Genomic DNA, 18,329 nt, shown 5'->3' with positions numbered 1-18,329 from the left:
GACAAGTATTAAAGCCCATAAACTATTCAAGTAAAATGAGAGGCTAGCCACAGATCAGGAATAGGAGGGGGAGATGTGTGGATATGGCAGAATCCCCATAGGCCTACTTTTGTGGGGAAGTCTCAGATATTTTAAGGCAATAGCATTCTCAGGGAAAAAATAAAAGGCCCTTGTGATTAGTCATGCTGATATTTAATATCTGATACATTTTGCTTCTATGGTCTTTTCCCCTAAGAATTACAACCCCTTGTCTAATCATAAAAAAAAATCACAAATCCTATTTGCCAGAGAGTCTATACTATAACTGACCAGTATTTCTTAAAAGTGTAAGATTTGCTGGGTGCTGCAGGCTCACAAGCTACTCAGGGTGCTGAGATCTGAGGAATGGGATTGGAAGTCAGCCTTAGCAGACAAATCCCACAGACTCTTATCTCCAAATTAACTACCAAAAAGCTGGAAGTCAAGTGGTGGCTTGCTACAGTATATTTGAGCAAAAAAACCTCAGTCACAACAAGCCCTGAGCTCAAGCCCCAAGACTGGCACAAAAATGAAAACAAAACAAAGCAAAACAAAAAACAAAACAAAAAAACCCAACCCAAACCAAATCAAAACAACAACAATAACAGGGTACTGAGAAAGTCACAGCCTAGATTGAGCCCTACTAAGCGTGCTATGGAACTATGATATTCAGTCAGTGCTGAACTCTGGCCCAATCAGAACTCTTGTATTATATACATTCTATTTGACAAGAAGAAAGTCTGCACACTTGGCAACGGGAATACTACGAATGGCCAGCCAGGAGCACCACCAGGGTCAGTCTACATCTGCGCACTGAGTTCTGCTCCCACTCACATTGACACCTTGCAAATGGCCAGTTCTGGACAGAAAATTGAGAAGTCAATCTTTAAATAGTGGCAGGGCAGACTGGTCCGAACATTTGGGTTGGGTTATTACATGTTCTTAAATAGAAATAATCCAGGCAGAAACTACTGGTTCATCATTCAGAAACACAAATAAAATCTCTTAGCTAGATAATGTGCTTAGAAACTGTCAGCATTTTATTTAAGTTAATGAGTGAAAGCATTTATCTGAGTAATTGACTAATGAAAAGTTATGTTTCAGTGAATGCAAATTCCAAGCCAATTTGATAAGTTCTTTGTGTATGCATCTCAGCCTACTGAACTATTTTCAAAGCATATGAATAATAGAAATGGATGAAGATCATATCTCACATATGTATGCATGCATGCATGTGAGCAGGTTATAGGATGTGCAGATGTGATGCTGGTTCCTAATAAGACTGAGCCTGAAGAAGAAAGAGAAATGTCTTATTTTTATTGGTTTTTCTGAATTGATATTAAATGAAATTGTTGCATAAGGTTTTCTTTTATGTTGATCATGAAAAATGGCAAAGGTGACAAATGAACCCTGACTTCGCAAGTCCTGAAGACGGCAGCAGGAAGCCAGCAGGCCTGCCCACTCCCGTTGTTAATTAAAGCATTTTCACGTTCTCATGTTCTCCAGGGTATAATACTCTGGGCACTGAGCCCCAAAGAGGCTTGCACTGTCTAATGATCATACATTCAAATAAACACAGTTGGGGGCCATCAGGGAACAGAACAGATAGCTTCCCCCACCTCATTAAGGGCTGCAGTACTCTGCACATGTCTGAAAACACACAGGTTCCATTTCTTATGAATAATAAATAGTTAATCAGGCTCCCAGTTTCTCAGCAGTTCAAGGTAAGGTGGATTCCCACTTGCCCAGCTGAGGCCTCCTTGGGGCAGGCGGTGACATTTACATCTCAGAGCTTCCTTTGTTGCATTCACCACGTGGTTCTTGCTGAGGCTGCATTCCTTGGATTTGCTACACCCCTTTGTCAGTGTTGCACTGGGATTCTCAATGGTGGGCACTGTTTACAAATTTGTCTATGAAGAAAAGATGAAGTACTTTCAAAGCTGACCTGGAGTTTTCAGAGTGTGAATCTGCTCGTCTGAAACTCACCTTGAAAACTGTAGAAAAACAGAATACCTTTTCAATTTTCAGGTTTTTTTTTCCAATCTGCTATGCTAAACTTCATGTCAGTTCAATACATGTTGATTTGATTGTGAACAAGCAAGGCAATTTGCCCACAGAGAGGTAACTAGTTAGAAAAATACAGGCCAAGAAGTAGAGTATAGAAATGATGGCAAGACTTGGACATTTACAGCTGTTTGTAGAAAATCTGGACTCCTGTCATGGCAAGACAACAAAATATAGGTTCACAAGCCTTAAGAAATTGCATTTTATCTATGACATATTTCACAAAGTGCCATGAATCTATGGCACACCACACTGAATTCTCACAAAAGCTTTTGTGAGTGACACAGAGCATGTCACTTAACCTGGGCAGACTTTAGTTTTTCATGTATAAAGTAAGGAGAAAACAGTCTGGTATAAATTGGGGTCATTTGAATGGTTCAGTGAGATAGAACTTAGAAGGGTCTCAAATTTGTGTTTAGGTAGGTATCTACATAGATATACAATTATTGTTATACTATGTCCATCTATCTATAATACTATAATCTTTCATTTCACTGGATTCTGGATTTTATTCAAATGAATATACATATAATACATCATAAGATGCAATACACAATATATATTGTCTACATTAAAATACAATTTAATATGAACAAATACATTTAGCATTAATTAATTAAATAAAATATAGTATATGTACTTACATCTTATATTGCCATAAACTATGTATATTTAGAAATGGCTATGAAAGCCAGGTGTGGTGGCTCACATCTGTAATCCTAGCTACTCAGGAGCCTGAGATCTGAGGATCAAATTTAAAGCCAGCCCAGGCACAAAAGGACCTGAGACTCTTATCTCCAATTAACCTCTAGAAAATGGGAACTGGGGCTTGGCTCAAGGGTAGAGGGGTAGCCTTAAGCTGAAGAGCTCAGGCACAGTGCCCAGGCTGAGTTCAAGCTCCATTATCATAAAAAAATGGCTATGAAGATGTTTTCCAAAGCAATCCACATGCCTTAGACATTTGGGTTCCATAAGCTTCTATGAATGATCACTTTCAAGGAGGTCAGGACAGAGCTAGTGACAAGTGGAAAAGCCCCCACGTCCACCCTTTGTCTTGCTCCATGGGACAGGCACAATCATTGTATCAGGGCCCCACATCTCCTCTGTAGGCTGCCCTGATGGTTCTCAGAACCCTCAACTCACTGGAAACTCTGGCTGTGCAAAGCAGTGGCTTTGCTGCTTCTGTCAAGGGTTCCTGTCATCCAGGGCCAAAAGACCTCTTTATGTTGAATAGGCCCCTGATTCTATACTCATAGCCTGCAAGTCCCTCCTTCCAATGGGCAGATGGTCCCCTGACTACCCGATCCCGTGCCAGAAGTGAATCTACGCTATCATTTGTTTGTGAGAAAGAATGACCCATGGACTGCTGCTGCTGCTGAGGGTTGTGGAGGTTGGAGGGAGCAGGACATGTAGTGTATATGTGCATATATGGATGGTGTGCATCCATATAGGTCATGTGTAAGGTGTGGATATGTGCTCTCTATATGGAATGTGTGGGGTATGAATGTTGTACTATGCCTGATGTGGTGTGTGGATGTGATGTGTGGGAGTTGTGTGCATGGGGGGGGGAGGTTCTGTGAGGTGTGTAGTTGTGTATCTGTTCCTTGCAGGCATTTCATTGCCTTTTCTCAGTTATATGCATGTTGCTTTTGTCCTGAAGAGGTGTTACTTTGTACAAACATCTCCCATATTCTTCTCAAGCACCAAGTGTGGAGGATAAGTCCACAGCACACCCTCTCCTGTGTCTGGAAGCCCACTGCTTAGATGGCAGACTTTGAAACATTCATTAGTGAGTCTGCAGTTGTACTCATACTGTCTTTGTACAGTGACCCAGGGCATGGATCCAAAGTGTTCAGAATCCTCTCAAAGGAAACAGAACCCATGGCCACTGGTTTGCTGGGAGAGATCTGAGCTCTCACTCTCCTGTAAAGTCTCCCCAGGAGACAATGTGCCTGCTCATCCACCACCCAGCCAATGGGACTGCAGCTCATGGTGTCCTAACCATGAGATTCTGCAGCTGGGGAGAAAAAAAAACCCTATCATTTATCCCATGGTCCATGGAGAGGACAGTTTTAAATCTGTGGGTTGATAGAGACTGAGCATTTAAATTCAGCCCCTACAGCTGAATGAAGAAAGGAATGGTAGGCAAACAGAGTCATAATATTCAGTGTAGATGTGTGAAAATGGAACCAGGTACCTTGAGAGACTGGGTGGGTTTGGGAGAGATTGGGGAGAATGATGGATAGGATAGCATTAATCATAAATTGCTATGCTTAATTGAAACCCTTTTGTATACTACTGAAGGATAACGAACAATTTAAATAAATATAATAAATTCAGCCCCTCCCCGAGGTTAGGGTTATGCTGTTAAGAGCTAGAAGTATCTGTTAGCAATTGTGTGGAGGATGTGTCTGTCCATCCACAAAAACGATAACCAAAGGGTGCTCCAGTGGTGCAATCAGTTAGTTCACGGTACTTATATAACAAAAGGTAACCAGCCTTCTCCCTGTTTCACACCAAGCCATGTGGGCCACCCTGAGAATAAAACAGTCCTCCTGTTCCTTCCTTCATGGTGGGAAGCCCTAGTCCCATCAGCTTCCAGTCTCCATCCCACATCCACACACACTTTATTCCTGTGAATCCAACTTCAAGGCTTCACTTTGTAGCTCCTCATGTTCTTGTCAGGGATTTGGTCAGGTTGAAAACTCTTGCTGACAGCATTTGGAAAAATCCCCTGGGTCACAGCCACCTCTGCACCCATTTCCTTAAGACAGATGGTATTTTGTGACAGCTGCCAGATTTACCAAGACCTTCTGAGTTTTGGGAAGGATTCAAGGAACAGCAGCAAGTTTACCAGCGAGAAGGGAACATCACAGGTCGCAGTGCTTTCCAGATAACTGCAGATCACTTTGATACACTGCCCACTCCCCCCTCCTGTGCCCGTCGAGTTCTATCCATAAGCTCTCTGGGCGAAGGACTTTGGAAAGCTCCACTTTTTCTTTTAACTTGGGTACAATTTCTTTCATTGCATTTACTGTTTATTTCTACTCTGGCTACTTGGTTTGTTGTTCTCAAGATTTGTCTGGGCAGTTTTTTTTTATCTCTAGAAGTAAATGAGCCTCTTCTTCATTTTTCTTCCCTAAATAAAAATTATTCTGATACATTCTCCATTTGCATCTTGCCTATGCTATGTTCTAAATAGTGATCACGGTCATATATTCCTCCCACCATTTATTTTAATGGGAGACTCTGCATCTATAATCCTCCTTGGAAGTTTGGGAGACGATGTATGCTACTTTTTTTGTTGTTGTTTTGCTAACAAAGTATTTGAAGATGAGTACTTACAAAGTAAGTTGATTTAGCTCATAGTGCTGAAAGCTTACATGTCACATCTGCTTTTGGTAAAGGCCTCACAGTAGACGGCATCCCATGGCAGGAGCCTGTGTGAAAGAGAGAGGGATAGAAATCTTAGGGTGAGAAAGGAAGCAAAAGCATAGGGTGAAATCAGTACCCTTCTTCTATCAAACCACTCTGCTGGAAACTAAGCTGGTCTTGTAAGAACTACATTAATTCCTTCTAAATGTGGTTCCCTCTTGATCTATTTTTTTTTCTTCAATGGCCTCTTACTTCTCTATCATTATATGGGGTGTAAGTTTCCAGTATTATGGGATGAACCAGATCTAAACCATAGTCCATATGACATTGCCAATTTTCTCTTAAGGTGATCATACAGGTCATGGCCAGCATCTGGTATTTGACAGTAAAAGCTGGTTTGGCTGTGCCAGGCAGACTTGAAGAACAGAGAGCGCCTTTAGGAATCGCACATGAGGTGGAAGGTTGAAGAAACAGTGATTGTAGGCGATTATGTGGCCTCATGAGTCTATTCCTGTCCAAATGAATCTAGTTTATTTGTTTTTTCTCATCTATGAGATTGCCCTATATGTGATGTTTTTGTTGTCTTTTGTTGTTGTTGTTGTTTTGTTTTTAGTTCTACAAGTATGAAGGCTTGAACTCAGAGCCTCCAGCTCTCACTTGGCTTGCTTACTCAGGGCTGGCCTTTATCAGATGAAACATACCTCTAATCAGGCATTTAGCTGGTTAATTGGAGATGAAGTATCATGGGCTTTTCAGACCAGGCTGGCTTTGGACCATAATCCTCCAGGTTTCAGTCTCCTGAGTAGCTCGAATTACAGGCATGAGTTAACAACACCTGGCTGACTATGTTGTCGTACACCTAACTTTCTCATGCACCTTGTAACATGACATCAGTTTATATACGCATCTGTTTTCTCCCTCATTTTGGTTGGTAGAATCCTGAACTTTACCCTGACTCTTGTATTTTGGATAGAGGCTGGTTTTCTCATTTTCCTCCGTGACTAGTGGTTATCAGTTGACTGCAGTAGTTAAACACAGATATTCCTTTGAATAACCCTAGCATAGGCATTAAAATGAGGAAATTAACAATGATACGAATCTACTAACCCCTTTTTGCCTTTTCCCATTGTTCCAGTGATGTGCTTAACAGTAAAAGAAAATCCAAAATGAAGTACTGCAGTCACTTATTGCCTCCTTCGTCTCTCCTGACCTCTAGAGTACTTGTGCCTCAATTTTTTCCCTGACTTTTATAATACTGATGTTTTTGAAGAATAGACTTGAGGCAAGCTAGAATGTCCTTCCATTTGGACTTCCATAGGATAGGAATTCAAATAGGAATTTGAGAGTAACCCAAGTCGTAGCTATGCAGTGTGTGGGTTTTGTGGTAGCGGATGGAAGGCTCTGGAAATTCCCATCTTGACCTATCTTTCCACAGGAACATGAAAGGGAGAACGCCAACACACTCCTTGCTATGATAGAAGACTTTTTGTTGTTGTTGTTGTTTCATTAGATAGTAAGGCAAATCTCTGTTTTGGAATTTAGTTCCAGGAATTTAGGTTTCAGGTCCTGAGACAATAAGGGTTTGATAGTGATATGTAGAAGTTTTCTTCAGTTCTATATATTGAAATCTGAATTTTAATGAAATTAATGAGAACACAATAGTCAGTCTTTTACAATTGACAAGTTCAGTGATTTTAATTTGATAATTTTCTAGAGAAGGATTCCTAGAGGTGTAAATTGCTCTCTGTAGGGAAGCTGCATCCTACCTTGCATGGATGACTAGAAACTTCTCTAGAAAAAGCAAAATGACACTTCCAGCAAAATTAAAGGTGGGATAATGACCATTCTTAAAGACTGTCTTCCAGTCAATAAAGCTCTTATACATTAATGTGTGAGCATCTATTTTTTAAAAAAATTTTTTATTGTAATTAGTAAAAGGGTTACATGATATTTGCCAGATAGAAGGTGCATTAATTCACATACATTGATACCCTTTCACATGTCTTGGTACACATTTCCCTTCCCCCCCACACCCCCCACCCGTCTTGGTTTTCCCCCCTTCCCTATCAAATTTCAAATATCCAAATACAAATAAATTCAATATATCAGATAACAAAGTGAGATACTATACCAATATGAGATAACCAAGGGAGATGAGAAACAACATAGTACATTAAGGACAACAATCATTCATTATATGGCTTTTGTTTCAATATCCTGGAGGTCCTGTGTGAGCATCTATTATCTAGTGTGGCTTTCTTACTTGTTGCAACTCCACAACTGGAGATGAGCTGATTATGATTTCTACTTATGGTCATTGTTTATAAAAACTTCTGTCACACTTGGGGCCCAGAAAATATGTTATTTAGACCTTGGAGTCCTAAGACTAATAGGAACTTCACATTTCTATCTCCAGATAGTCCTTGCTCTTGCAAAATGATTTCATCCCGACATCTCCCATCAGTAGTAGTGAAGTACTGGCAGGAGCTGGCCAGGTCTGAGCTGGTCTGCAGACAATGTAGGATTTACATCGTCCTAAAAGCTAAGTCCTACTCGATTTACTTAATCCTGTAGAGAGGAGACTCATGTCCTTCTAAGCTGTGCTCTTTTTATTTTTTCTATGATATTTATAATGATGAATAATGCTACTTTATTAAAAGGAGACTTTTCTCAGAGGTTAAAGTTGGTATGGCAGAAACATACAAGTTATTTAGACCCAATGTCATATAAAATGACTACAATTTCAAATAACCAAATACGCTTATATACAATATATCAGATAACGAGGTGGAATACTGTAACAATATGAGCTAGCCAAGGGACAGCAAAAGAGATGAGAGATAACATAGTACATTAAGGACAACAATCACTCATTATATGGCTCAGATAGGGAAGCAGGGAAAAACAAGATGAGGGGCAGGGGTGAGAGGAGGGAAATGGGGACCAAGACATGAGAAAGGGTATCAGTGTATGTGAAGTAATGCACCTTCTATCTGGTGAATATAATGTAGCCCTTCTATTAATTACAATAAAAATATAAAAAATACCTACAATGATCTTATTTATAGAGTTTCTGTATCTACCCAATAACAAATGAAATTATGAAAAGTGTATGCTTTCATGATCTAACAAATTTGTCAACTCCCTTAGCTTTAGAGGAGGGAAAGGAAAGAGATAGGAAGGGAAGGGAAGGGAAGGGAAGAGAAGGGAAGGGAAGGGAAAAAGGAATGTTAATATATTGTCAGTGGAATGATAATAGAATTATGATGTCAATCTTAATGTCTCCTTTAATTGTCTGAAAGGGGGTTTGAACTCAACAGGAGGCATTCAGTGAGACTCACATGAAAAGGTGGTGAAAAGAGCTTCAGAGAGTTTCTAGATTCACCCTTCGTAGCCTGTGACCCTGTCAGAAGCCTTCTTTTTTCACTCATCTATGCTCCAGTTTCTCAAGAAAAGTTAGACTCTGTCCTATCTCCTTCATAGATTCTAATGGAGGACAGAGAAGATTGTGATTGCAGAGGGCTCTGAAGATGAGATGAGAAAATATAATAGAAATGAACTTCCAACTTACTCATTTATGAGAGTTCTTTGAAGAGTGAGTAGCACAAATCAAATAGTGATTACTCTTGAAATTAAATTTGTTTACTGCTTTCCTGTAGCCTCTCTCACTCAGTGTCTTCAGTTTCTGTAATGATAAATCAAAAATGTGGCCAGATGTTCCTTTGTTTCATATTCTGGGAAGCATGTCAGAAAATGTCAGAGGTGACTATCAGATGATATTCAGGCTGACTTCACAAAGCACTTGGTATCTAAGACATTTAGCTAAGAAGGCAGATGGCTTTAACTATTTAGTGCTTTATTTATAAGCTGTTCGATCCTTAAACCTAATATGTTCATTTATAAGCCTGTATTAAATTGCAAGACTTTCTAAGTATCTTAAATTCTTATGTAATAATCTAAACTTTTACCCACAAAAAACAAGGTTTAAAAAATTCAGTTAAGATTTATTATAGTCTCCTTGCTTAGAAAATATCATTGACTATTGTTTTCTCATTTGCTTGGAAAGCACATGTAAGAGTCTGTTTTTTTATATTTTCATAAGTGATTTAAATACCACTTAAGGAAAAGTTAAAAAAAAGGCTGAAGACCAAACACTGCACTTATAATCACTGAAAAAAATTAAAGATATTTCTTTTGGTTTCTGGAAAAAAAATAAATTCCTACAGAACTCTAAATTGGGTAATGACAGAAGGAGATAAATTCCAAATTGACTTTACCTTTCAGGTTTGATTTTGTCTTAAGTAAAATGGCCCCTTCATTTAGCCATCTCTAAATGGAATTCATATCTGCCACCTTCCTTTTCCGACACATAAACTAGGACATACATTTATTTTCCTGATAAGGGAAATATGTATGCTGTAAGATCCCACACCTACTGAGTATCCTCTGGTTATATAAGATACTGTATCTTTAAAAAGATGTGGGTACACCCCCTAGTCAAGGTACTATGTTTTATGGTTGTATTATAATGATTTGTCTACTAATTTGTTAAACTTTTGATTAAAATATGATTAAATAGGCTCTCATTTGCATATGAGTGGAAAGACTATTGTCCTTCAGTAAACTAACAACTTACTGAATTGACATTTTATCCTGTGTGAGCCATCCACATTAACTTGTGCCTAGACTTTCTTCCCAGAGATATGCACAAAACTATACAAATCTTTATTTCACTTGTGGATCCACCAGCTAGTGATTGACATCACAGTAAGAAACCCTAAAGTCAGAAAGTCGATAGCTTTTCTTAATGTTTTTAAAACAACCTTTTTCTCTGTTCTTCTCTTAATCCACCATGTAGTATGTACAGGGATTTTGCATGCCTGTATGCAGGAAGCAAAAGCTTCCTTCAAGGCTGGCTCCATACAAAACGGTATCATGATCATTATTCTGCAGCCTAGTGAGGATTCAGGAGCATACCAGAGGCTGTATGTGTGCAAGGAGATTTGTATTTTGTATTCCTCTCACCTTTTTCCTTCCTCCTTTTTCCTATGTGAAGAACAATGCTGTACTGACACAATAATTCCTGAGACATCTCCATAAGGAATAGGCTGTACCATCACTACCATCCTGGAGGGTTGGCATTGTTTAACGTGTTTGTCTTAAAATGTTTCACTGTGAGGAATCTGAAGTTCAAGGCCTTCTCTTTCAAAGAAGGGTGAGAGTTTGCCTTCCCGAGTCCTGAAGCAAGCCAGGAGCATCTTCAGAATGTCGGGATGCTGTAGAAGCTTACCTGGGATGGTCCCAGAATTCTAGGAGGTAGACCAAGGCCTGGAAATACTGAGGGATGTGTGGGGAAATGAGCAAAGGAATGACTATCACACCCAAAATGTCAATTTTAATGGATTAAACAGTAGGCTGAAATGAATAACAAACAAGAGCAAATGTTTTTCACTATTCTAAGAACTCTATATTGGTGATTTTCCTAACAGTGTTTTCTAGGCTGAGAAGCTGAGCTAGGCTGCCGTTATAAACATCACACTCTTACCACAAGCTTGCCAACAATAGTTTCTTGAGGAAAACTGGCCTTTGTTCAAAGGAAGGTATGCTTCCTCCTTTGGGGAAGTCTAGACTGGGAAAAACTGTCAGCTAATGTACTTGAACTCTGAATCCTAGTTTGAGTAGCACTAAAAAAAAACTGCTGATGTCATTAAACTTCAACACTCACAGTTTTGGTTCTGAAATCTGACAAGCCTACATTGGAATTTTCGATGGTTCCCAGGTGCGTGTTTCTGAGGAATCAGCTTCATTTATAATTTCCTGATCAGCAGGGCTAACCACGCTGGTGTCTTATCAGGTTGTGAAGACTGAAGAGATAGCCATTGAGATAATTGTCTAAATAAGTTATATTCATTTAGATAAGTGTCTAAATAAGTTATAAGCACTCAATTGAGTGATAGCTTCTGATATTCTTTCTTTTTTTTCTTAACTGTGTGGACCACATGTACTGATGGTCTTTCTCCTCAGCTATGTGCTAGTTGTTAGACACCAAGAATGGAATGTAGTGTCTGTACATAATCCATTTAGCTAAGATTCTCCATATGCGATTTGAGATCAAATCAACAAATTGAGGGCAGTGACCCTTAGGACTTCCACTATAGCACACAGAGGAAAATGGTCACGTGAGTGAACGCTTCTAGCTAGAACAATAAATGAAAACACAAATAACTTCACCAGAAACAACAGGAAAGTCCAGTCTGGGCGGTGACTGAAATTCTTAGGAAGCTTCTAGCTAGAAGTCAGTGAAGGATGGGCTCATTGCTGACTTATTCCATGCTGTACTTCTGGGTCCATGTTTTCTGGGTCTTCTGATCTCAGCCTTTCTCAAAATATTGGTTTCAACTCTACAGTTAGAGAATTCATGAAAACATTCCAGATTTCACATTCAATACCCAAGTCTAGAGAAAGCAAAACTGCTTCTAGGAGTTTGTCTAACAAACAAACAACAACAAAAAGAGAATGAACCTTCCTGGATGGACTCCTGGCTTTCAGTATCCTTGACTTTGATCACATTTCCAATTTTGAACAAATGACTAGAAAAGGAAACCAATTGTCCCCCTTTCGCCCCTCCCCCCAGGTAGGACATGGAAGGAGAAAGCAATGGATGAGAAGAAAACATTTCAGCAAAATCCTCCACAAATTCCAGAGAAAAGAATCCCCATGTTACACGTTAGTCCTTATAAAGCTTTCAGAGATGATCAACTATTCCAACTGTTTATAGAAAAAGAATTTAACTAAAAAAATCAATTGAGTTTGCCAAATGTGTATAGCCAATGTAATACAGCTGTGATTCTGACCATTATTATTTTAAATCTAGCTTACTTTCAGCCCTAGCCTAGTTTGTTTTCCATCCTAACTAATAAAAATAAAAACAGCATATGATTCTAATTGCTTTTCCTTTGCTTGGGGAGCCCAGCAGCTGCTTGGTACCATAACTTGTTCTGAGGAGAATGGTAAGTACCATTTATTTGCTATAACTTGTTTATGCCCTCCACCTCCTTCTGAGAATATAGATTTACCTCTAAACATTCTAGTATCGTGTACATGTTCTTCTCAAATGGATAAAACTTTACAATGGCTATATTAGTACATTATCACTGTGCTTTATATCGTAAGCTGCTGTATCTTATTAAACCAGAGTGATTGTGGATGGATTGTACAGTTTAGTTGGGCAGAACTTTACAGTGATTATAAAGTTAACTTACACCTGTAATTCCAGCTAATCAGGAGGCTGAGATCTAGAGATCACAGTTCAAAGCCAACCTTGGAAGATAAATCCAAGAGACTATCTCAAATTAACTAGCAAAAGGCCAGAAATAGAGATGTGGCTCCAGTGGTAGAGCAGTAGCCTTGAGCAAAAAAGCCAAGCTAGAGTACAAGATACTGAGTTCAAGGCCCAGTACTGTCACACACACACACACACACACACACACACACACACACACACACACACACACAGAGAGAGAGAACGTACATGTGTTTTTTTCTTAATGAATTTATTTATTTCATTCTGTTTGGAATGGCCCCCAGTGTTCATCTACATATTTTGAAGTCTTACACTTAAATATTCTAAAAGTAGACACATATACTTGAATGAACTTTCTCTTTGTGGTCCCGATCCCTAAAACAATTCTGGAAGGAAGAGGTATATGGGAAATGTTGCTAGTGTCCTGATGCTGAAGCAACTTCATCCTTAATGTAAAGTTTTAGTGTCGACACTTTAATATGAAAAATCAAGCCAGGGTAGTTTCATGTGTCCTGAGTCTTTGCCCTGTTGTAAAATACCTGATATTTTATTGTTACTATAGGAAGATACAGAAGACTTATAAGATCTATAGACCCTCTTCAAATTCTAAAAGACTTTGTTTCCATTGAAAAATAATCCTGATGTTTCAATGATGTGCATAGCTTCTTTGTATTTCTAGCACAGAAGCTAAACTTCCCTTCTTGTCCTCTTGGTTTCCACTCCCACCTTGTAGGGAAACAGCACCACTTCTAAATATTTTATGTACACAGGAAAGTGATTAACCCTCCACATTGCAGCAACCATGAATTGACTCTTAGTTGGAGGTATTTCTGTCCCAGGAATGTCAAATCCAGTGACATTTTGGATATCAATTTGTTTCTCCATCAGATGGGAGAAGCACAGATTGCTTCATATTGAATTGAGTTTTGTACACACGTTCTCTGCATTCTAGCCCAGAGTCTAGTTCAGAGTTTAGGATGTTGTTAGAAAGAATAAAGTATGTGATTCGTTGCCTGTACTCTTGAATACAATACTACATACTGAAAAATAAAATAAATGTTTAGAAAATGCATTTGAATTTTCTGAATTTTTGTCAGCTTTGTTATATGGGAAATTAGATGATTGAAGCCTGTTTTAACAATAATCTAGGTATTAATTTTTCATACCAGTCTATGATCAAATTAGAGACTGAGGGAACAGAAGTAGTTCTAATAATTTCCAGGATCAGGTCATCTGTTGAAAATAAAGGAGATTTGAGGCTGTGTATGGTGGTATATACCTGCAACCCTTGCTACTTGGGAAATAAAGGCTAAGCTCGCTTGGCAGAAAGACAGAACAATTCTACTTCAGGAACTAAACCAGGTAAGGTGATCTATTTCCATAATCCTAAATATGGGAGAGACTGATGTTGAAGTATCAAGGTTTGAGGCTAGCCCGGGGCAAAAAATGTGAGATCCTATCAAAAAAGTAACTAAAGAGCTGAGAGCCTGGCTTAAATAGTAGATAGCATGATTAGCACGTGCATGGACCTGGATTCAGACTCCAGTAATGCTAAACCATACACGCATACACGCATACAAATATATACATACATGTACATATGCACACATGCAGATACATATGTGCAGATCATAAATACATAGATAGAGGTTGAACAGAGTAGGTGATATACTTGAAACATTAATACTACTCTTGATTTTATGTAATTATGTTTGTAAAAACTTAAGTGTTAGTGGATATATATGCATATGTATATATACAACAACAAATAATTTTTGAAAAAGAATGAAATCAATTGTAACAACAGGTGTCCAAACAAATTTATTAGGAGCACCAAATGCATGGCCCAGGCAAACGACCCACTCACAGATGTGCTTTATTTGGCCAGAAATGTGTTTGAGTGTGTCCAGAAAAGTTATTGATTGTTGGCTTTGAGTATGAAGTTTTGCCATGACACTGGTCCTGAGTCAGAATGCATGAATATTCTTGATAACTCCCTAATTGTTTGAGTGAGATTGCTGCACCTGGCTTTTACTACCCAATTATTTTAGCTTTGTCTTGTTTTGGATTTTAAAAATACTTTGGTTGTACGAAAGAGTTGCCATTTATCAAAGTCGTTTATGAATACAACACATTTCAATTAACGTCACCCCTTCCAACATTCTCACTCATCTGTCTCCTACCTACCTCTTCTCTCAGTCTCCTTCATTTTGTTGGATATACATTGCATTCTTGCATGTATTCTCTCCCTCTTCCAATTTTATTTCTTTTATCTTGTTCCAGTTTAATTGTTCCATTTCCCTCCCTCTCTTCTTTCTTTCTTTTTTCTTCCTTCTTCCTTTCCTTCCTTCATCCTTCCCTTGCTCCTTTCTTTCCCTTTTTTTCTTCTCCCTTCTTTTCCCTTTCCCTTGCTTACTATGTCATCTTTTGTGCAATAAACTCAAAGAAAACTTCCTGTCCAGAAAAGAATGCATGTTTTTACATCCAATATATCTAAAGTCTCCTAGCCACTTTAACTGTGGGGTCAGTTGTCATACTGCTCATACTTAAATACCTTTAATTTACCTTAAAATAGCTCTGAAGTTCAATGAGCTCAAAGATGCTTGTAATTTTCTTACTGTATATTGTTATAATGTTTTCCTATAAGTTGTCATTTCTGCAACTGTTGTAGTGTATATTGTTAGTATTGTTCATCTTTTACTACACCTAACTGCTTAGTTAAACTTCTCTGCCAAATTTCTAGACTCAGTAGTAATTGATGTCATTGATACAGCAAACTCTGAGTAAATAGGCATCCTCCATTTGAGTAGTCTCCATTTATTTCAGCAGAAACAACTTGTGATACCTATTCTACTAATTTTGCAATCTTTTCATCTGTCCTTTGTTCTCTTCTTCTCATCTCCTTTATACATGGAAAAAGTACTACATGTAGGTTTTGATGCCTTCTTCAGTTTTAGTCATCCACTAGGGGCCTCTAAACACATTTTCCTCAGATGAGGAAGGACTACTGTATACAAATGGCTGGTAGATAGATCATACATAAAAACATAACACCAGCCAGGCCCCTCGGACTCATGACTATGATCCTAGCTACTCAGAAGACTGAAATCTGAGGACTGGCATTCATAGATAGCCTAGGCTGGAAAGTCTGTGAGATTCTTATCTCCAATTAATAGCAACAACAACAACAAAAGCCAGAAGTGGAGCTGAGGGTCAAGTGGTAAAGTAGAAGCCTTGAGTCAAAAATTCTCAGGGATGGTGCCCAGGCTCTGACTTCAAATTCCAGGACTTACACACACACACACACACACACACACACACACACACACACACACACACACACAGAACTCTAGTTCACAATCTGTAATAACTTGTCCATAAAATCAGTCCATTAGCCAAGCACTGATGGCTCACATCTACAATCATAGTTGCTCAGGATGCTGAGACTTGAGGACCCTGATTCAAAGCCAGCCAGGCAGGAAAGTCTGTGAGTTTCTTGTCACTTCTAAACTACCAAAAAAAATAAACAATAACAACAAAAAAAAACAACCCCAAGGACTGGAGTTTTGGCTCAAGTGGTAGATCACTAGCCTTGAGTAAAAGCTCAGGAACTCTGAGTTCAAGATTTAGGATCAGCACCCAAAAACAAACAAACAAAACCACCCCACCAAACCACAACAAAAAATCTACCAGCCAGGAACCCAGTATGTTACGCCAGGAAGCCTGTATGTTACTTACACTAGTTAGTTTAGTATCTGATTATTAATATTATTAATGTCTTTCTTAATATCTCAAGGAGCCAAATAAAAATTCTGCAACAGTAGCTCAAAATGGCTAAGATTTAATTATTGACATTCTTTAATCTGTGTCCAATAAGAAAGAGTCATCGTTTCTTTATGGCAACAGCATCTTATTTGGGGCACACCTGTAATTATCCATCCCTATTGTCCACTGCGAAGTTTCCCCTGCTCTGAGTGCCTTTGAGTCTCTGACAAATTTCTAGACTGAGTAGTAATTGATGCCTTGAGTAAATAGGCATCCTCCATTTGAGTAGTCTCCATTTATTTCAGCAGAAACAATTTGCGATATCTATCCTACTAATTTTGCAATCTCTTTTTCTGTCCCTTGTTCTCTTCCTCCAGAAGACCTTTTCCTTTCTCCTTCGCCTGTTCATTTCTTGTTCTCTTTCTAGTTTCCTCTACTTCCAAATCCAACTAATCTGACACATTCAGACCACAGTCTTCTCATTGTCTGCTGAATGCTATTGGCATTTCTATCTCTGGGATGCCTCTGGAGATTGGAATGCTTGGTATTGTAACATAGCCTGTTTTGTTCTTTAATTTACATGTGTTCTAATATCTTCCCGTGAAATTGATCAATCTTTAGAGACTCTGACAGTAAGACTGCCACAATGGACTGATCATGGATTCACTATCAGGATTCTCTTGTGTGTTTTCAGAAATGCAACTGAATTGGCCCTAGCTCCAATTTCTCTAATCAGAGTCCTGAACAATCCTTCTGCACAAATGCCCCGCAGCCTCTGGAAGTGTCCTGAGTTCCTAGGAAGTATTCTGTGAATATTTCAGAATACAATTTACTGCTTCCCTTTGAATGAACCAAAGCTTCACATAAAAGTGTTGCCTTTTGTCTTGAAGAGCTGCATAAACACAACAGAAGGAATCTTCCTCTAGCAGGAGAATACACAGAGGCTGCTCCATCCCAGCATCCAGTCTTCTTGTACTTGGAGATATCAAGGCACAGATTGCTCTGCCTGTGAAGAGGGGGGTTAAATACCAGAAAGTCCACAGATGTAATAATAGTGCCAAAGATGCCTATGAGATGGTCAGACTTACAAAATAAAAGAGGCTCATGGTGACAGAAAGGGCAGATGCTTCACCAGGGGCTGAATTAAAAGTCACACACACTTAGTCTCAGGTACCTTCAAGTTTCCTTAGAGAAAAGCTAACACAAAACCAAGATCCTGTCCCTAGGTGAACCATTAGAAGACCAGAATATTGGTCCAACCCATCTTTCTTTCTCCCTAAAAATAATCATATGTGCAGAAGATGGGCTTGTGAACAGTAGAAACCAATTGGAGAAGTTGAAAATATGAAGTTATATTTAGGGGGAGTCTTGTATCCGGTTCATGCAGGGTGTGTAGCTAGCAATCACTATTGAAAGAAAAATCTGCTGCGACAGGCAGATTCTGTCCACCTCTACTGGTGTCACTTTAAGGAAGTAAAGACAGATGACCAGACTTTCTTCTTCTCCTCCCCCTTCAGAAAACACATGGAGTTGGCAAGAATAAGATATCTGAAATTAGGGAAAGAGATGGCAGCATTTGTCTGCCAGGACAAGATACCCCTGACAACTGGTAATTTTATTCCATGTTATCTTCTAAATAGTATGGGATTCATTGGTAATGGGATTATAGACAGGGTTGTAGAGTAAGCCACAAAAGCCACTCATTGGCTTTAATAAAGCATTCATGATGATATGAGACTAGAATCAGATCCAGGCTGCGGTAGGCTTCCTCGGGCTGAATTGGCCCAAGGAATCTCATCACATG

Source organism: Megascapheus bottae, chromosome 22, assembly GCF_031878675.1.
Source record: "Megascapheus bottae isolate mThoBot1 chromosome 22, mThoBot2.hap1, whole genome shotgun sequence".
NCBI lineage: Eukaryota > Metazoa > Chordata > Mammalia > Rodentia > Geomyidae > Megascapheus > Megascapheus bottae.
The sequence above is the reverse complement of the archived record's forward strand: the minus strand, read 5'-3'. Positions refer to the sequence as shown.